This window comes from Schistocerca cancellata, chromosome 8, assembly GCF_023864275.1.
Source record: "Schistocerca cancellata isolate TAMUIC-IGC-003103 chromosome 8, iqSchCanc2.1, whole genome shotgun sequence".
Taxonomy (NCBI): Eukaryota; Metazoa; Arthropoda; class Insecta; order Orthoptera; family Acrididae; genus Schistocerca; species Schistocerca cancellata.
Genome location: NC_064633.1, coordinates 450,924,258 through 450,946,767, shown reverse-complemented (window position 1 = coordinate 450,946,767; position 22,510 = coordinate 450,924,258). Strand labels below are relative to the sequence as shown.

At 44.9% G+C, this 22,510-nt stretch overlaps 1 protein-coding gene and 1 non-coding gene across 2 annotated transcripts in view; both read left to right on the top strand.

The window, feature by feature from the left end:
• Window positions 1-22,510, top strand: part of LOC126094612 (bumetanide-sensitive sodium-(potassium)-chloride cotransporter) — a 355,958-nt gene that overhangs the window by 94,886 nt on the left and 238,562 nt on the right. The gene's annotated exons all lie outside the window — the stretch shown is intronic.
• Window positions 17,740-17,814, top strand: Trnat-ugu (transfer RNA threonine (anticodon UGU)). Its single transcript has one exon. It is a non-coding gene; the product is annotated as a tRNA-Thr (tRNA).

Genomic DNA, 22,510 nt, shown 5'->3' with positions numbered 1-22,510 from the left:
TACAGAGGGGTCCATAAAAATATAGACACTTTTTGATAGTCAGTATTAGTGGAACAAAATGACATACCGTTACAATTCTTGCACGGGGGAACATTATTTCGTGTGTACAAAGTTACCCCCATTAGCATCCAAACAAAGCCGATGCCGGCGAACTCTTAACCGAACCGTGGCTGTCAGTGGTGCCGGTATCACAGCCGCACAGGACGTCTAGATGGTTTCTCGTAGCTCGTTCAGTGTGACTGGTTTCTGTTGATAAGTTTCCTTTTTCAAGGCCCCCCATAGCTAGAAGTTGATAGGTGGTAAGGTCTTGAGATGGTGTTGGGTACTTATCAGCTCCTCTTCGATCTATCCATCGTCCCGGTAGATTTCCATCCATGTAGGTTCTTACATCTCTATGGTAGTGAGGCGGAGTGCCATCTTGTAGTTGAAATCTTTCATTTCCAAACACCTCTCGTATGGCTGGGAAAATCGATGTTTGCAGCATAAGAAGGTGCATCTGGGAGCTAACATTCCAAAGACATTCGGGCTCACATGCGGTTCCTCTTCGTCGAAATGTCTTGGCTCAAACTCGTCTAGGAGTTGAACCGCACGTGTCGCATTAAAAGTACTGCATTAGACGCTTGTGACCCTTTGGTTAAATTGTCTGGTTGCTGGCAAGTTTGCGAAATACAGAGTTAATATAACATATAATAACAGTAATAATAATAATAATACCGGGAACTAAATTAACGGCCCATAAACGATGTAGGCCACACAGATGCGATTTGGTTAGAATAATGTTTATTCATAAAGGAAATTAATAGCGAAAGTGGTCGTATTTAGAATTACTGTTACACTCGAGCGCATATCCATTTGACACATCTACATCTACATCTACACAGTGCGTTCATTCACAATCTCATCGCAAAACACAATACTCCACCTCGATATTTACGCGAAAAGCTCGAGTTCACTCCAGGCCCGCGTCTGCTCACCGCTCAGAGACTAAGTCCCACGACCTCACACAACGCGAAATTTTCTAAGTCGTTTCACTTCCTAGCTGCCTACAGACCGACTGCCCGCTTTCGCGTCTCAATCCGAACTGTTCCCTTTGGTGTCTAGACCAGCACTGTCCGCTTTCTAATTTTAATAATGCGCTTCTATATGAAATGTCGATCGTTAAGATCGACCAAAGCGTTTAGATTTTAGCATTCAAGTCTTTGCTACAAAACTTGTTAATTTCACTTAAACAGTAAATCTTAAACTATTATAGATATGTAACTCTTTAGGCTTTCCCGGCGATCTATTGACATCTTGGTTTGTCGGTTGTTCTGCCGGATATCAGCGTCGTACTTGCACGATATTTCGGTCACGTAGCTCGTAACCTTCTTCAGGTGCGACCTGAGACTGCTCCTCGAGTTTTTTTTTTTTTTTTTTTTTTTTGCACGTTTCATTCCCTTCTCGGATGGAGAAGGGCGGGCTGTTATAGAGCATGCTTGGGCTCTTTTCAGCCATGGGTTGTAGTTATGCTGTTTTGGCACTATTTATTATTTTTGTTGCTGGGGTGCGGGGAAAGGGGTGGATATCTCCCAATTGGGAATTTATTTGCAGGAGTTTGTAGGGGACAGTTCCGGTATTTACCTTAGCGGCCAAGGAAAACCTGCAAAACCCGGCCAGAACTGCTTGTAATGGGAGTGGACCTGGTCCAGTATTTATGCCTATGGCCTTCCCCCTCCACCAACGGCTGCAGGCGCTTCCTCTGTGGTCCGCGCCCATTCCCTGCGACCTGCTGGAGCGTTGCTGCTCCGTTTTCCGTCCACTGCGGTTCTAGGTGTTCCCTCTGCGGTCCGCGCCCACCAAACCCGCTCCTGGGGGTCACTGTCACTGTTACTTGTCCATACGGGTCTGCCCTGACCCGTGTTGGGAGCAGGCTAAGCATACACTGCTGTTCCTGCATAATCCTGTATCTGTGGAGTGGCTTCCTCATGGTACGAATTGGCCTGAGGTGGTTACTGGGGTGGAGTTGTCCTCTCTCTGCCACGAGATATTAATCTCGTAACAGGTCAGGCCAACGCGTGGTTGGCCTGTGGTGAATAAGATGGCCCAAGTCCCTAATGAGCCTATTGTCGGACTGTACAGTCCGCTCATAGAAGAGCAGCGCCGATTGTTTAAATCGGTCGCGGAGGAAGGGGATGCCGGTTTGGCGGTGTAGCCGAGCGGTCGAATAGAACCTCGGTAGGCGTAGAGCGAGCTTGAGCGCCCTGTTCTGCACCCTCTGCAGCTTGTTGATGTGTGTGTCGGCTGCGTTGCCCCACACCACGGCCGCATATTCCAGCACTGGACGAACCAGCGCCAGGTACAGCGTGATGCCGTGGTGGGGAGGCAAGGCAGACGACGGGTTGAGCAGAGGGTACAGAACGCGTAGGCGCCCTATTGCTCTGCCCCTGACGTCCTCGATGTGGGCTTTCCTTGTTAGCTTCTGGTCGAGAATGACTCCCAGGTAGCGGCCAGTCCTGCTCCATGGGACGGGGCTTCCCATGACGGTGACTGGCGGAAGATCTGGTGGCAGTGGTCTTCGTGTGAACACCACAGCCTGGCTCTTCGCCGCATTCTGTTTCAGGCGCCACTTCGTCGACCACGCACCAGGGGCCTCACATCCACGCTGGAGCAGGCGGCGCATCTCGACTGCCTTCATACTCCGCACGAATAGCGCCGTGTCGTCGGCGTAGAGTGCCAACTTCACCGGCGCCGCTCCAACAGGTCGTGGTGAGCGGGCGCGGACCGCAGGGGGAACGCTCGGTACCCCAGACCGTAGATGAAACCCCCAGGAGCGGGTTTGGTGGGCGCGGACCGCAGAGGGAACACCTAGAACCGCAGCGGACGGAAAACGGAGCAGCTTTTTTTTTTTTTTTTTAAAGGATGGGGCCCCTCCACGCCCGCACCAACGTGGTGACCAAACCAAAAGTTCTACTGTCACCTCCGTAAGCATGTTAGTATTTGAATCAGGCGTCACAGGATGCAGGCTGTGATGTTATCCATGCGTCTGGGTAAGACTACTCATTAACATGGTCCATCGGAGATAGATAGTGGTCGAAAACGATCGAAGGGTAGCGGTTGTAAGAGCAGAGGAAAAAAAAGTGCCAAGGCCAGCGCCAAGGGAAAAAAACCTCTGCGACAGTAGGACGGGTAGTAAGGGCAGTAGCGGTTTGCTAGCTGCGACAGAGCATGCAAGGTGAGGAGTGGTTAGCGTGAGGTACCGTGCAACGTTACCTATGTACTGCGTGGTCGTTAGCTGGGTCAGTCCGGTTGCTGCGGCTGGGCTCGCTTGTAGTCTCCTGGGCCGGCCGCAGTGGCTTCCTCCCTGTAACATAGAAGTTCGGCGCGGCAACGCATGCGCTGCTGTTAGGCCCTCTGCTGCGCCTTGTCGTCAGTGACTTGGTGCAGCTTCATCAGGCTAGTGCAGAGCGGCGGCGATCGGCTACTGTGCAGCGTCCTCTACTGCACGGCGCAGCCCTTCTGCAATGCAGCAGTGAGCTGCTCCGCTTGCCCAGTGATCCGCGCCGCTTCAGCGTCGGAGAGATGCACGCCGTTCGCTCGCGCTTCCGCGATGACGGCTGCCTTTCTCTCTTCTCGGTCCCTTTGAAGGGCCGCTCCCGCAGCGGTCGGCGTCGCCACCGGTTCCGCTGGGGCGGCGGTTGTCTTCTTTGCGCCTCTCACCTGCGGTGCTGCTGGGACAACCGCTGGGATAGGCGCGCGAACGTCCTTCTGCGAGGTCGCAGGGGTGTTCGCAGGTACGACTGCGCTGAGGCCTTGGGCGAGGACTGCACGCAGTTGCCTCAAGGCCTCATCCTTCTCTGCAGCCACGGCGGCTGCGAAGGCAGCCCTCTCCGCCGCCATGACGGCTTTGAGGGCTGCTGTGGCCTCTTTCACGGCGGCGCCGAGTTCGAGGTCACACTTCTTCACGGGAGGGCGAGCTGCGTCCTGGCTGCCCGTTTCCGAGCGGTCGTCCCTGCCCCTGGCAGGTGGATCTGCTACTGCGCCGTCCCTCAGCTGCGCCGGGCTGGTCTGCGCCCTACGCCGTTTCCGACGTCGTCTTCTCTTCTGCTGCTGCGTCGGTGCGGCCGCGGCCGCTGCGCCACCCCCAGTTTGGGTGCGGCTTGAGAAAGCCGCACAACCGCGCCAGCTGGCGACGTGCGGACCGCCACACCGGACACAAGTCGGCAGAGCGTTGCTGCCGCGGTCGCAGGCGCGGCTGTCATGCTCGCCTGAGCACTTGACGCACCGCGCCGCGTTGCGGCAATACTTCGCTACATGGCCCTCGCCCTGGCACCTGAAGCACTGGGGCAGAGGGTCCATGGCGGTTGGGAGAGCCTCTGTCGTCACCGGGAAGCCCAGCAACTTCCGCAAGTCGAAGATGTCGCTCCCGCCGTCGACCGTTTGCACGGTCACGGCATAGAGCGGCGCCCTCTTCTTGTTGGTCCGGTTGTGCAACCTTGCGGTTGCGCATCCAAACCCGGCTCGCAGCAGCCCTTCCCGGACCGCTGCCTCGTCGCAGCACCAAGGCAACCCCCTGAGGAGTGCCTTGGTCGTCTTCATCCTTCCGACGGAAGGTGCCTTATCACGCGCCGGCGGTGCGTCGACGACGTGGTCGGCCACTGCGACCTTGATCGCCCTGTGGTCGGCCACGTTTGCAGCTCGAACGCAGATCAGCGAGTCTGTATCGACAGACTCGTAGACCACCTCGTTCCGAGCGCAATTCGTGATGGTGTCGAACAGCGCCAACGCTCCAGCAGGTCGCAGGGAATGGGCGCGGACCACAGAGGAAGCGCCTGCAGCCGTTGGTGGAGGGGGAAGGCCATAGGCCATAGGCATAAATACTGGACCAGGTCCACTCGAGGAGCAGTCTCAGGTCGCACCTGATGAAGGTTACGAGCTACGTGACCGAAATATCGTGCAAGTACGACGCTGATATCCGGCAGAACACCCGACAACCCAAGATGTTATTATAGATATGATCAATTTTCAAGTTTTATTGGGATCACAATGAAAATTTATGGAGGATGGCAGATTAAAATTTTCCCTGCATTCCTACAGAATTAAATAGTTTCCATAAATGTTTCGCTTTAAAGCCGATCTTACGTCCGCCATATTTAATACTGCTACGTCTCCTCAGCCATAAAAGATTTCTACTGGGTTTCCCTAAGACGTAGGTTCTCGTCTGTCTCACTCGCACATTACAGCGCTTGGGCCTCAATAGAGAATAGACGCCTGTGAGTTTCTCCATCTCGTGGTGTATCTGCGCCCTTTGTGGCATCCGGTCCTGGACGACAGTGTTCGTTTCACAATTCCTGAAGGCTGACTCTCTCGGCCATATACTTAAATGGGAGCGAAATGCTCATTAACTCACACATCTCAGCAGTTACAGTACCTCCAAAGAAGAATGGGCCAATCAAACAGCCCAATGACTGACCACACCCAGTAGATTAACATGTTTGTCATCTGAACGTGAAGATTTTCAGGAGCCTAGTACACGCAGCTGTGGCTGTTTACAGTACCGTTCTGTCTGAACTGTGTCTCGTCAGACCAGATAACCATTCCTGAAAACCGTTCCCCATTCCGAAGCATACCTCCAAACCACTCGCAGTATTGTATCCTTCGATCCGGGTTGTCCTCGTTTATAGCGTGCAGCTTTCAGAATTTTTCGTACGCTTGATCGGCTTACCCCGCATTCACGTGCACCCTCCTTCACAAATTTTTGAAGTGACCTACATATTGTTACAACACAGCAGTGCTGGAACCTGTACTTGATGTTCTTGGTCGGACAGACCTTTCCTTATGCACGTCCTGAACAGTAACGTCAGCTTAAAATTTACCCCGACTACCATAAATCATTGTACGTGTTGGTGGCTGAGTTCCGTACACATTACGCCATTGCTGTTGTACCTCCAACATGTTTTCGTACTTCCAGCACCACTTTAATAAGGTCTTGCATTGCTCAAACGACAAGTTACTTCACTCATTCCTACAATGTCATCTGCAGGAAAAAGTGTCCCGAGATTTGTAGAGAAAACAATGGACTACGCTACCGCGCAAAATGGCAACGATATGTCATTTTGTTACAAAGATAGTTACTATCTAAGAGTGTCTACATTTTTCTGGAGGGAGGGGGAGTTAAATGAAATCCTTAATTTTTTTAATTGAACAAAAGTTGAACACATGTATGTCATTTTTCGATATAGTCCGCCTGTCGTTCAACACATTTGTTAACATACCTACACTCTCCGATGTAAAAAAACGTTTTGTGACATGTGTACCTAGTGCTTCACAGTTAATGGAAAGAAGGCATCAATTCCGAAAAACAATACTAAAAAATACAGGTAGTTATATTTTGATCGTTACTGTACGGGGTTTTGTTAAGTACAACAATGATCGAAATATAAAAATGATAATAACTTAATTATTCACTGTCGATAGCAATAATTTTGAACAATGAAATGGTTGATTAAATTTAGATTGCATAATAATTACGGTTGCCTGCTCAAAAACAAGCGAAAGTTAAATTTGGTTAATGACTGACATCACTTTGAAAACATGTGTGCGTAATAGCTGCAAGGCAATAATAATGCGGCAACTGAACAGAATGCACTCGTGCGAACTTGGATGCTTAAGGCACATGTAACATCGACGATATATATTTGGGATACACTGATGTTATAATTACGAACGCCAATAATAGGTAATGACCAGCAGCATTTTATGTAAATTGTACTGAATTATGTAACTCATGGTAACGTCGTCTATCTGAAAATTTACTAAAACATGACCAAAACAAATTACCGTTTCTTAATTGTTCTTTTCAAATTAAGATCGTAAATTGTTTCATTTATAGCAACAACCTTTTTGCACTGCCATGTTACTAGGATATAAGCACATGGTTTTTTTTTTTTTTTTTGTAAAACACAACATAAATTCATAAAATAGCATCGACACTTTTTTCATTGAAATATAAATTGCTTTTAAATAACTTTTGGGTTGGCAAATTGCCTGCAGTAGTGGTGCAACACTTTATGAAGAACTATAATTACTGTTGGCTCTGATTTCAACAATTATGTCAATGGAAGTTAACTTCATAATTAATTGGTTTTATCTTCTTTTAATTATTTCTTTCACTTGAGACTTTCTCGGTAGGTTTGGTGACAGACTGGGACCCGGCTGATGGTTAATGACTTGGGTCAATCAGCTTCAGTCTAAAAGTTTATAATTTCACTAAACAACATTATAACGTTCAAAAGAATTAACTAATACGCTGGCGGGCCTTGTACACAACTACAAAATAATGGCCTGAGCTCTCATCGTAAATAGCTACTTACGGTGCGATACAGTGCTTTTTACATTAGCCATTATTGGCAATAGGCCCTTCTTGGTTAGCGAGCAGAATGAGTAGCTTTGGGCAGACAGTAATCTTCCTTCATTACCACTTCTTATTATAGCCATGTACCTTGCCCCATACACGTGCTTGCCTTGCCACATATTACAAAACCAACTGTAGAACAATTTCCATCCGGCTTTAATGCGCCAACATTTCATGTCTGTATCCCACTTCAGATGATTCGCAACTCTCTTCTTTGCATCCAGTACCACGAATGCGGACGCTCACGGCAACGATTTTATTGCTACTTTAAAAGATATTCTTTGGGCTCCATACTGTATGAATTTCCCTGACATTGCCAGCGTGTTTAATACAAAGCTTTGACATTTTTTCCTTTTTTTTAATTCTATCATCATATTACATTTTCATAAACAATAATTATTGCTAAAACTCACAAATACATACAATTACAAGAAATTGTTTTAAAGTCATACAATCAAGTGACTGTAAACTAAGTGAGGCACTGTGTTGTAGTGTTACAACTACGTCTAGTGCAGGACATGCACTGATCTCCCTAGGAAAAAAACATTCTTTTGGTTGTGTCCGTTTCATCCATCGTCACATGGCGATTTTCCAACACAGTAGCTTCAACTGTTGTGCAGACTCGGGCGTCATAATGCGATGTGCCTGAATTGGTCGCTGAGCGTTTGTCACAGAAGTCACACCACTTCCAAACTTTCTGCTCCACACATGCAACTGCTGCAGTGGTAGACAGACTTTCATCACCATACTGGACCTTTCTTCGCCGATGGATATCATTAGGTTTCGCGCCTTTATTGCTCAGAAAACGTTTGACAGAACACGGTTCTTCCTTGGTACATTTCACAAGCGGTGCTGCCATTACCAACTGGCCGCGTTTCGCTTGGCTATATGATGCCGCTACTGGTGGGAACAACCATATGAAAACAACTAATTGTCAGTTGTTGGAAAACAGTCGGCTCATTCGGTTGTAGTCTTGCGTATCAGTTGAATTATTCACTCATTCTTTTGAGTGAAGTCAGTTTATGAGAGCAACGAAATGGAAAGAATCGAATCTGTCGTTTGTAGTTTTACGAATCAGTTGAATTATTTATTATTCATACATTTCTTTCGCTTGAAGCCAGTCTCTGAGGATAGCCGAATGAAAACTGTCGACAATATCTGGTGGTGTTTTGGGCACTGAGTGAGTTATTCATTCGTCCTTTTCCAGTGACACCAGTCTTTAGTTCTTCTGTCAGTTGAAGCACGTATTCCATTCGTTCATCAATTGAAACCAGTGTTTAGTGGTTTCGTTGACTCAGTTATCCACCTATGCATCCGAGTGAAACCAGTCTGTAGTACTTCCATTAGGTGAAGTAAAAGCAATGGTATACATTTCAAACAAGGGTACACGTATCCCCAGAGAGAAGCCCCACCACTCAGGTCTACGTGAAAATATCCCAGTGCGCACGCCAGAGATTAAATCAATCATTATTTAAGTATGTACTGAAGGTTCGGAGTATAAAGTTGAGCAAGCATAAAAGTTCTCTTAGGGGTATGTGAAGAATAAGGGAACGCTGCCAGATTTTTGCGACTGTTATGTTCATGTAGTCGCGCCACGTCGACGTCCTGCAGCTGCCTGGGCCAGGGTGGCAGACGACGGGAGGAGGTAGCTTCTGAGCACTGACGCAGGTCCCGGCAGCAATGCGCTCACATCGGCCACGGCGCCACCTCCTCGCGCCGGCTGTAACCCTGGCCCTGATAGCAGCACGAGGCGGTCTACGGGGCCTACGTCACGCGCCCATTCCCACAGAAAAAGAGTTAATTGAATGGAAATTCACATTAATTAACTGACGTAACCGACTGACACTTGTGTCAGTCGGCTGGCTGTCTCATATTAAGCGAAAAAATTCATATCTGGAGAGTAACGGCACACTAGTTTTCATTTGATCGTTTCACTCGACTGAAAAAACCGGCTGAACGAAAAATCTCGACTGGCAATCGATCAGTTTAGTTGTTGAAGACAGTTAGTTCTTTGTCCCATCACTAGTCACCGCCTGTAGGGCATTCTTACATCACTGGTAATAACAGTACTGTCAACTTACAGAACAATGGCGCCAAATGGCGATTTTTAATTACATTTCTGAGGTATCCATTTGACTCGTCGTAGTAGAAACAGTAGCACTACAGTGATGTGCAGGTACAGAAGATGGATGGTAGTTCAATGTAGAGTGGCGTTCCAACCAACAGCGTTTCTCTGCAGTCTGTCTTTTAACATTCAAAATGGTTTACTGGCGTTGTTAATTAAACGAAGAAAGCACCGTAAAGTTGATTTGTATCTATGGCTAATCAACAAAGACCATCGACTTGGAAACGGAAATGTCATAGTGGTTCCTATGGGACCAAACTGCTGAGGTCATTGGTCCCTATGCTTACAGACTACTTAATCTAACTTAAACTAACTTACGCTAAGGACAACACACACATATATATATACACCCTAGGGAGGACTCGAACCTCCGACGGGCGAACCACACGACCTGTGGCAAATCGCCTCAGACCACATGGCTACCCTGCGTGGTGGAATTCCAGGGCTGCGTAATAATGTTGAGGTGGACTGAGATTACATTGCAGTCAAAGTCACAGTTGAATTTTAACATAAAAATAGATTCTCTTTTTAAGCTGAATATGAGAAATGCGCCAATTTGCTTCACAGATTAATGACGTTTAATCTCGATACGAGTAAACTGAAATAGTATTGATAAGATAAATATTTGTAAACACCCTCGAGGTTAGCCGAGAGCGCTCATGTGCTGCTTCCTGGACTCGGATAGGCGCGCCAGCCCCGGATGGAACCCTCCTGGCGCACCTGGTGTGCTGGCCAGCCTGGATGTGGGTTTTAGGCGGTTTTCCACATCCCACTAGGTGAATACCAGTCCGGAACTCACGTCCCGCGCCGCGCGGGGTAGCCGCACGTTCTAAGACGTCTTGTCACGGTTTGCACGGCTTTCTCCGTTGGAGGTTCGAGTCCTCCCTCGGGCATGGGTGTGTGTGTGTTGTCCTTAGCATAAGTTAGTTTAAGTTAGATTAAGTAGTGCGTAAGCTTAGGGACCGATGACTTCAGCATTTTGGTCCCATAAGATCTTACCACAAATTTCCAGTTTCCCACCTCAGTTACACGACTCACGGACTTTTGAAACACGTTCGCACTACATCATGGTTTACTCTAGAGGCAGACAGCTGAGGTACACTACTTTCCTCTCAGGAGGGGGGGAGAAGGTAGGAAGAGCATCCGGCCACCCCTTCAATTAACCACGCCAAATCTGACCGTAACCATACCGACCTTGCGAAAACTGTGGGACAAATGCACTAGAAAAAGAAGAAGATGATGAATATTTGTAAACAAATAATTTAGAGAAACGGGCATGACACATTTCCTACTAAAATATTTACGTATAATTACCTAATTTTCTTTGTATTATAGGCCACTGTCTAACATGAATAAGCGAAAAAGATACAATTCTTTATTATCTGCGTGATAAAGCATAATCAGAATGAAATACTAATCGACACAAAGCACTCTGATAACACAGCTATATCTAATACTGCCATCAAAATACACTGGAATACAGGTTGACCAGTGCGATGGACGCTAACACTATCGTAATATTCGCTCATACAGTTTTCCTTGTATCACCACTCATAATAATAATACGCTCTCTCGCTATTCAGTGCAATTACGGCTATTGTTAAGGGTCGGCCCGCGGCGAAGGTGACTTGCTCAACCGCTACCTTTCAACCAACAAACACGAGAGTAACTAACTTCAGCCGGCCGAAGTGGCCGTGCTGTTAAAGGCGCTGCAGTCTGGAACCGCAAGACCGCTACGGTCGCAGGTTCGAATCCTGCCTCGGGCATGGATGTTTGTGATGTCCTTAGGTTAGTTAGGTTTAACTAGTTCTAAGTTCTAGGGGACTAATGACCTTAGCAGTTGAGTCCCATAGTGCTCAGAGCCATTTGAACCATTTTTTGAACTAACTTCACTGTCACAGAGCTCGCGGCGCTTTGACCGTGACAATCGATACGCGTACATATTCCTGGCCTGTATGAACAGAAAAGCAATAACGCTTAGCCACCATTGTCTAAGGGAGCCGGCAAGGTAGCTACGTGTGTCCGGTCAGGGGGCTGCCTACTCTCTGTAATAAAAACGTGGATGAAAGGATCTACTATGAACTTGAACGGGTGTCATGTGACGTTCGCTTAAGAAAGGGGGGTAATGTGTTTGGCTAGCAATCACAAATGTCCTGGGTTCGAGCCCAGCCACTGCTTGTCGTCACAAATCTGCGCATCCGAAAGGAGCTCACAATTCTTCAATGGACTGTTCTTCCTTATACACCCTACAGTCCGTGTCTTGCACATTCCGACTTCCATCTGTTTGGCCCAATGAAGAATGCACTCCGCGGGAAGCAGTGCGTGTATAACGAGGAGCTAATTGATACAGCAAGACGTTGGCTCCGATGTCGATCAATAGTGTGGTACCATGCGGGCATACAGGCCCTCCCAGTAAAAATGTAAATGTCGTGCGACTAGGGCCTCCCGTCGGGTAAACCGTTCGCCGGGTGCAAGTCTTACGATTTGACGCCACTTCGGCGAATTTGCGCGACGTTGGGGATGAAATGATGATGATTAGGACAACACAACACCCAGTCCCTGAGCGGAGAAAATCTCCGACCCAAGCGGGAATCGAACCCGGGCCATTAGCACTGACATTCTGTCGCGCTGACCACTCAGCTACCGGGGGCGGACGCCCTCCCAATAAGATGGCGTAAGACCATCGCACTATGTTGAAAAATAGGCTTTTGTAGCCATAAGAGTTGGGAATAAAATGGTGTACTGGAATCCTAAATAAAATCAACCTACTTTCAGAAAAAAACGTGTTGCATTACTTACTGAACAGCCCTTGAAGTCGACGTGCTTGCATAACTGTAACGAATCTCTGTGTCATCCTCTGCGTAATTTACATTTCTTGCGTTTCGTCTTTCGGCGAATGCATTTCAGTATTCCCTGAGGACGGTGATAGAAAGCTACTGTCACGGAGTAAAGTGTTTGTCTCTAAACTGCTTTTCGGCTCTGGCTGAATCAGGGACGATATCTGGGTTGCTAATGACCTGTATTTTGAGCGGACATCAGGCACGAAGTCAACACCATTACCACGAAGCCACGAGGATCTGTCTCAGCTTCGTCTACGTACACTAACATAAGAAAAAGTTGCGTTAGCGCGGGACAACGTAGATCTTTCCCAGATTACACGAATTAGTGCAGTCACTGTAGGTACATGTAACACTGCATCACACTTAGCACCCGGGAGAAAGAAAACGCTGTCTCTAAAATGTTACACGGATTTAGGATAAATTCTGGGTGGTCAATGTGAAAATGGCAATCAGTTTCTAGTTTTTTCCTAAATACTTGTAACGTATGTGGGTAATGACTGCTGTTTAGTGGGAAAACTACAGTTTTACGAAGAATGCTGGCAGCCTAGAACGGATCTACATGTTATGTAGTAGACATTTTGATAAATGTTTAATTGTAAAATGGATGAAAACTCCCTTTACTTTCATATAAACTGATTAGTCTACAATTTTTAATCACCTGTTCGATAACAACCACTTGTGAAAGCTATAATACTTAAAAAGTAACTGTGTCTACTACAAAAGAAAATCTCAAGGTGCATGTTGCGAACGCCGTGAAGGTAGTCCAAAGAATTTCTGTTTGCAATAACAGAAATAGAAGAAAATGGTATTAAAAGTCCGTAAGTGATTTTGCAATACGATCTGGCAGTACATAATTAGAGTAAAAGATATGTGTGATAATGTAAGAAACGTCAACAGTCTTCATGTTACGAAATTTCACTCTAAATAAGGTACGGTTGGTCTCTGGCACCTGTGGCCGTGTTCGAAAGGCCGCTTTCGCATGTCGTTCAATACATGGTATTGTGTGTGGCATTGTTCACAGAAAGCCGTCTCATGCTTCACTGTGTAGGAGATAACTGCTTCGCCTACGGTCGCTTTAAACACATAAGAATGGAAGAAATTAATTAGGAAGTCTAATGTAAGTTACATATGCAAGGTGACTACTTAGAATGTGTGTTTAGGGGAATTACCAACCTAAATGTAGTCCAGTTTCCATCTCTATCTACATACACTACTGGCCATTAAAACTGCTACACCAAGAAGAAATGAAGATGATAAACCGGTATTCATTGGACAAATATATTATACTAGAACTGACATGTGATTACATATTCACGCGATTTGGCTGCATAGATCCTGAGAAATCGGTACCCAGAACAACCACCTCTGGCCGTAATAACGGCCTTGGTACGCCTGGGCATTGAGTCAAACAGAGCTTCGATGGCGTGTACAGGTACAGCTGCCCATGCAGCTTCAACACGATACCACAGTTCATCAAGAGTAGTGACTGGCGTAATGTGACGAGCCACTTGCTCGGCCATCATTGACCAGACGTTTTCAATTGATGAGAGATCTGGAGAATGTGCTGACCAGGGCAGCATTCAAACATTTTCTGTATCCAGAAAAGCCAGTACAGGATCTGCAACATGCGGTCTTCCATTATCCTGCTGAAATGTAGGGTTTCGCAGGAATCGAATGAAGGATAGACCCACAGGTCGTAACACATCTGAAATGTAACGTCCACTGCTCAAAGTGCCGTCAATGCGAACAAGAGGTGACCGAGACGTGTAACCAATGGCACCCCATACCATCACGCCGGGTGATACGCCAGTATGGCGATGACGAATACACTCTTCCAATGTGCGTTCTCCGCGATGTCGCCCAACACGGATGCGACCATCATGATGTTGTAAACAGAACCTGGACGTTTTTCCATTCGTGCACCCAGTTCGTCGTTGAGAACACCATGGCAGGCGCTCCTGTCTGTGATACAGCGTCAAGGGTAACCGCAGCCATGGTTTCTCAGCGAATAGTCAATGCTGCTGCAAACGTCGTTGAACTATTCGTGAAGATGGTTGTTGTCTTGCAAACGTCCCCATCTGTTGACTCAGGGATCGAGACGTGACTGCGCGATCCGCTACAGCCATGCGGATAAGATGCCTGTCATCTCGACTGCTAGTGATACGAGGCCGTTGGGATCCAGCATGGCGTTCCGTATTACCCTCCTGAACCCACCGATTCCATATTCTGCTTACAGTCATTGGATCTCGACCAACGCGAGCAACAATGTCGCGATAAGATAAACCGCAATTGCAATAGGCTACAATCCGACCTTTATCAAAGTCGGAAACGTGATGGTACGCATTTCTCCTCCTTACACGTTTCACCAGGCAACGCCGGTCAACTGCTGTTTCTGTATGAGAAATCGGTTGGAAACTTTCCTCATGTCAGCACGTTGTAGGTGTCGCCACCGGCGCCAGTCTTGTGTGAATGCTCTGAAAAGCTAATCATTTGCATTTCACAGCATCTTCTTCCTGTCGGTTAAATTTCGCGTCTGTAGCACGTCATCTTCGTGGTGTACGAATTTTAATATACATATTGTAATGTACATATTCCGCAGTCCACCATACGATTCATGGTGGAGGATACCTTCTGCTCTGCTGGTCAGTTCTCCTGTTCTACTCGTAAATAGAGCGAGCGAAAAACGAGAGTCTATATAATTCTGTGCTAGCCCTGATTTCTCTTGCCTTGGCAGTTCTTACGCAAGATGTACGTACATTGGTGGCAGCAGGATCGTTCCGCGGTCTGTCGCCAGTGACAGTTCTCTAAACTTTCACAATAATGTTTTGCGAAACTAACCTCTTCTTTCCTTCAGAGATTCTCGTTTAGCGTTTGTGGACAATGTCCGTAATACATGTATATCGAATCTACCTGCAACAAATCTAGCAGCACACCTCTGAACTGCTTCGATGTCTTCCTTTAATCCGAGTTAGCGGGGATCGCAAACACTCGAGCAACATTCAATAAAGGATCGAACAAGTGTTTTGCGCGCGGTTTCCTTTATAGTTGAGCTCCACTTTCATAGAATTCTGCCAATAAACCTGTATTCGATTTTATATGCTAGTTCCATTTCACGTCGCTTTACAACGTTATGCCTAGACATTAAATCCGCGTGACTGTGTCAAGCAGTACACAATTAATACTGTATCCCAACATTACAAGATTGTTTTTATTACTCATTTCCATTACTTTACATTTTCCACATTTAGAGCAAGCTGACATTTAACTCATCAAACAAAACTTCTGTCCGAGTCATCCTGTAACCCCCTTCATACATTCAACAACACTTTCCCGCGTACCACAGCTAAATAAGCAAATAACAGCAGACTGATGCCCAATCTATCCGTCAGATCGTTTATGCATAACCTATCCGTCAGATCGTTTATTCATACAGGGTGTTTCAGAAGTGATGGCAGATATCTTGGGATATGACAGGACTGATAATTCGAAACAAAGAAAGTCACGTAAACATGAGCTTACCTTAAGAGCTATGAGCAATTCTTGATCTCCGACAAGTGAAACAACTACTGCAACCTCTTTTCTTTCCATATTTTGGGAAGTGATATTATAGACCAAAACAAGAAAAAATTCCAGTAAACATGGACTCTAAAATGCATACGATAACATCTATGAACACTTGTTCATCTTCGCTACTTTCAGACACATCTCTTCTAATGAACAAGTACTCATAACTTCTAAGGTACGCATTTTAGAGCACATATTTACTGGACCATTTTTTTTCTCATTTTGGTTCATATACCGCTTCCGAAAACACGAAAAGCAAAGAGCTTGCAGTAAAAGAAATTTGTTTGTGTCTAAGATCAAGAATTGCTCAAAGCTCTTAAGATATGTATTTTAGACCCCATGTTTCCTTGACTTTTTTTGTTTCGAATGATCATTTCTGTCGTATCCCTGAATGTTGACTTCTGAAACACCCTGTACAGAGAAAAAGAACAGTCCTATCACACTTCCCTTGGACATACCTGACGATACCCTAGTCTCTGATGAACACAAGTCGTCCAGAAACATACTGGATTCAATTATTTAAAAAGTCTTTGAGCCACTCATATACGAGGTGCAACTATAAAGTAATGAGACTGATTTTCTTTGCCAGATGTGGCAACCCTGCAGGCTTGCGTAGGCACAATATCTTTGACCTTGGTCTATACGCTGCTTCTAGTCCAAGAGGCACATCGATGCAACTGCTCAGTCGTGAGTTGTGCTGTAATAAGTTAACACGTGTTTATGTCTCTCTTCACGGAAATGCGACCACATAATATTGCGCAACGGTATGCCGTTTCTTTTTGCGTTAAATTAGGTGAAAACGAGACGACAACTTACGGTAACCTTCAGAAGGCTTTTGGAGAGGAGGTTATGTCAAGAGCGCAAGTTTTTCGTTGGCATAAAATGTTTAGTGAAGACAAAACGAATGTTGAAGATGTAGACCGCAGTGGACGACCATCAACCTCACGGACGGATGTCAACTTGGCCAGGGTGCGTGAACTCTTACGATCTGATCGAAGATTATCCGTGAAAATGATTGCAGAAGAACTGAACATCAATCGAGAAACGGTTCGTCTAATAATAACTTAATATCTAGGTATGAGAAAGATTTGTGCAAAAATGGTCCCCAAATATCTCACACCACAACCACTAAAACAAAGACGTTTTTCGTTGCGGCAGGATCTTGTTATGAAATTTCAATGAGCAATTTTCTCCTCAGAGTGTGAACATATTTTGTTGGCGCCCACGTACTTGGGAAGCAATGATAATCATAAGAGAATAAATCAGAGCTCACATAGAAAGATTTAAGTGTTCGTTTCTTCCGCGCGCTGTTCGGGAGTGGAACGGCTGAGAAATAGGCTTGAAGTGGTTCGATTAACTCTCTGCCAGGCACTTAATTGGGAATTCCAGAGAAATCATATAGATGAAGATATGGCAGCGAAACTTGGTAGATATTCTAACTTTATATGACGGTAGTACCTGTTCCCGAAAGAACAGTTACCGTGGATGACCATGCAGCTTTGCTAGAAATGAATGATAATTAAATGGACACCCTAGTTGCAAGCAGGCGTTGATATACTTCATTGGGGACATGTTGAAAATGTGTGCCCCGGCCAGGACTCGAACCCGGGATCTCCTGCTTACATTGCAGACGCTCTATCCATCTGAGCCACCGCGGGCACAGAGGATAGTGCGTCTGCAGGGACTTATCCCTTGCACGCTCCCCGATGGGCAAACATCTATAAGGCGCACTACGAATGTAGTGGTGTGGACATGTTGGGAATGTGGATCTCACGGGGAGCGTGCAAGGGATAAGTCCCTGCAGACGCACTATCCTCTGTGCCCACGGTGGCTCAGATGGATAGAGCGTCTGCCATGTAAGCAGGAGATCCCGGGTTCGAGTCCCGGTCGGGGCACACATTTTCAACATGTCCCCAATGAAGTATATCAACGCCTGCTTGCAACTAGGGTGTCCATTTAATTATCATTCATATTCTAACTTGTTAATGCGGAACCCATTTATGCTGGAAAAATTAGTTCCAATTTTGGCCACCAGCTGCAAGTCGGGGACTGTGAGTCCAAGAAAGACCAACCATACGATAAATTACAGCCCACACTGGACCTGCACTCGAAATTGTAGCCACTCGGTACACAGTTAACTCAACTGACAACTACAACAGTATAAACAATGCTTGAAAAGAGACTTTTCTTAGGTCGAAAGAAAAAATTATACTTGCAGTCTAGGCATATTCAGGCACTAACCACTGGTTCCTGTCATGATCCGTGTATTCAGTGGATGGGTCTCCATCGACAGGTGTTGGGGCTGCCAGGTCTGCATAGAGTTCGACTTGCATACAGCACGAGTCCCCTCACCAGATGTGTTGTAGAGTATGACGCAGTACGATTAGCCGAACATTGCGTTAGTGCCTCTTGACAATAACCTGCCGTGGTCTGCCTAACTGCCGGCACTTAGCTCCTTTATGATGCCATAGGTCAGTAACTTCTCCACAAGTCGATTTTTTTAACTCCCCGGCAGAATCACTAAGAGTGCGTCATTTGAGACAGAGTTCGAGCTCAGTTGGACAAACGTAAACAATGAAATCAACATTAACGAAAATGTAAGTATTCATCCTAGTTTCTCCCAAGTTGCTATTAATAAGAGAGGATAAAAAGCTTCAGAAAGTGAGATATAAATGGTTTCCTAATACGAGTCTAGTTTTTCAAAGAGGGTGCCAATTCCTTCGGGCTATAGTTTTTTCTTCGCGTCACGACTTCATTAATTCAAGTGCCACTTCTCTCTGGACCCATCATTTATAGCCTCACAAATAAACTTTATTTTGCTTCTATCCTATCGTTGTTATTTCAGTAGTTGCATGACCAGTAGTACATGGTAAGGATATTATAGCAACGTCAGTTATACAACGCCTCACAAAAAGAGCAACCATACGACATGGTTAGATGTCTTTGTATGTCCATCCTTTTGGTAGGAGGTCTTTGCGACTATGGCCATTTACTATTGTGAGAAAATAAAGCGCTCACAGCCGTCCTTATGGTTTTATTTATTTTGTTGCAACGAGTTTCGGCGCTTCAATGCGGCATCTTCAGACTGTAGTTGATGCGGAAGGGTTTGATACGATCCCTATGCACATCGCATCAGTAGGCAGCATAAATGGATACGCACATAATCTGAAAACTTGGCAGTTTGTGGTTAGAGTGCTGACACCTAAGTTTTCAGCCAATTATTCTGGCTACTGACGCGATAAGCATAAGGATCGTATCAACCCCTTCCGCATCAACTACAGCCTGAAGATGGCGCATTGAAGTGCCGAAACTGGTTGTAAAACAAAAACAAAATCATAAGGACTGCTGCAGGCTTTTTATTTTCTCACAATTGTCACATGTCGGTGTAACTTCATGCATGTGCACATCATCAGTGACATCTAGGCCTAGGACAGCCAACAGAATACATTAGTGTTGATCGTGTTTACTTTTGTTACCAGACGTGGGAAAGGGACGTTAACAGCGTCACGTGTTGAGCGGTCACAGTGAAGGACGTCTGCGGCTGCCATTCGAGAACAAGTGATGGATCCCCTGAAACATCCGTTGTTGAGAATACTAAAAATAACTTGTCTGAAAATGCAATTATATTTACCTCTTAATCAGTATATTCTATACAGTCAATGAATACTTAGGTAACTCATAGTACGGGTTGGTAAAAAATTTAACACAAGTAAATAACAATAATAATAACTCATCTGAAACCTAAAGATCAAGCAGACACAGCAAACCCTGCAAAATATCGCCCCATAACATGCCTACCAACAATATACAAAATATTAACTTCAGTCATTACACAGAAATTAATGACACATACAACACAGAACAAAATTATAAATGAAGAACAAAAAGGCTGCTGCAAAGGAGAACGGGGATGTAAAGAGCAACTGATAATAGATGCAGAGGTGACATATCAAGCTAAACCTAAACAAAGGTCATTACACTACGCATACATTGATTACCAAAAAGCTTTTGATAGTGTACCCCACTCATGGTTACTACAGAAATTGGGAATATACAAAGTAGATCCTAAATTGATACAGTTCTTAAACATAGTAATGAAAAATTGGAAAACTTATTATCCAAACAAATTCAAATAACATCACATCACAGCCAATACAGATTAAGCGTGGAATATACCAAGGAGACTCATGAAGTCCTTTCTGGTTCTGCCTTGATCTGAACCCACTATCCAACATGCTAAATAATACAAATTATGGATATAATATTACTGGAACATATCAACACAAAATCACACATTTGCTATACATGGATGATCTAAAACTACTGGCAGCAACAAATCAGCAACTCAACCAATTACTAAAGATAACAGAAGTATTCAGCAATGATATAAATATGGCTTTTGGAACAGACAAATGTAAGAAAAATAGCATAGTCAAGGGAAAACACACTAAACAAGAAGATTACATATTGGATAACCACAGCAACTGCATAGAAGCGATGGAAAAAACAGATGCCTATAAATACCTAGGATACAGACAAAAAATAGGAATAGATAATACAAATATTAAAGAAGAACTAAAAGAAAAATATAAACAAAGACTAACAAAAATACTGAAAACATAATTGACAGCAAGAAACAAGACAAAAGCTATAAATACTTATGCTATACCAGTATTGACCTACTCATTTGGAGTAGTGAAATGGAGTGACACAGACCTAGAAGCACTCAATACACTTACACGATCACAATGCCACAAATATAGAATACATCACATACATTCAGCAACAGAAAGATTCACATTAAGCAGAAAGGAAGGAGGAAGGGGATTTATCGACACAAAAAACCTACATTATGGACTGGTAGACAATTTAAGAAAATTCTTTATAGAACGAGCAGAAACTAGTAAAATACACAAAGCAATCACTCATATAAATACATCGGCTACACCATTGCAATTTCATAACCACTTCTACAACCCTTTAGATCACATAACATCAACAGATACGAACAAAGAAAATTGGAAAAAGAAAACACTACATGGCAAGCACACGTATCATCTAACACAGCCACACATCGATCAAGACGCATCCAACACATGCCTAAGAAAAGGCAATATACACAGTGAGACGGAAGGATTCATGATTGCAATGCAGGATCAAACAATAAACACCAGATATTACAGCAAGCATATTATTAAAGATCCCAATACCACAACAGATAAATGCAGACTTTGCAAACAACAAATAGAAACAGTAGATCACATCACAAGCGGATGTACAATACTAGGAAATACAGAATACACCAGAAGACATGACAATGTAGCAAAAATAATATCAACAACTTGCCATACAACATAAACTAATAAAACAACACGTTCCCACATACAAGTATGCACCACAATGTACTGGAGAATGATAAACACAAATTATACTGGAACAGAACCATTATAACAGATAAAACAACACCACATGACAAACCTGACATCATACTCACCAATAAAAAGAAGAAATTAACACAACTAATCGAAATATCCATAGCCAATACAACTAATATACAGAAGGAAACAGGAGAAAAAATTGAAAAATACATCCAACTGGCTGACGAAGTCAAGGACATGTGGCATCAGGATAAAGTTGACATTATACCAATTGTACTATCAACTACAGGAGTCATACCACACAATATCCACCAGTACATCAACGCAATACAGCTACATCCAGACGTATCTATACAACAAATCTGTAATTATTGATACATGTTCAATTACCCGAAAGTTCCTAAATGCAATGTAACATATACCGTACAGTTGAAAGGAAGTCACGTTTGATCGAGGTCCGCGTCACTTTCCATTTTTAATCAGACATAACGTCTGAGAAAGAAAAGAAACAATAATAATAATAATAATAATAATAATCTACCACTTCACATAAAAGTTTCATAGTATCTCATTTCTCTTTTTTTCTTTTCCGAAAACCCTAGTCCCAGAGCTATGCAATGTATAAGGGACGATCAAAATCTTTGAGGGCGTTGCTGCAGCGTTTATGCACCGTAGCGCGACTCCGATGCTGCTACATAAGCACTGACATGTAGGCAATGGATTAGTATAGCATTCGCTTCTTTCCGATGTGCTTGCGGTAAATGAGGAAGCGTAAAGTATGGCGATGTTATTACCAATTGCGTTCAAACAGGACTATCGTGCTGTTATTCTTTCCTTGGCTGCCGAAGGGCAAACAACGGTAGAAAAAAAAAATGGCAAATGGCTCTGAGCACTATGGGACTTAACTTCTGAGGTCATCAGTCCCCTCGAACTTGGAACCTAACTAACCTAAGGACATCACACACATCCATGCCCGAGGCAGGATTCGAACCTGCGACCGTAGCGGTCGCGCAGTTCCAGACTGTAGCGCTTAGAACCGCTCGGCCACCCTGGTCTGCAAACAACGGTAGACATCCATCGGAGAATGAAGAATGTGTATGGGGCAGCACGTCGTTCGAAAACCATCGTTGTGAAATGATGCTCCAAGTTCCGTGGTGGTAAGGATTAGACACAAGACACCCAAGACGCCGGTCGATCTGGAAGGCCAACTCAA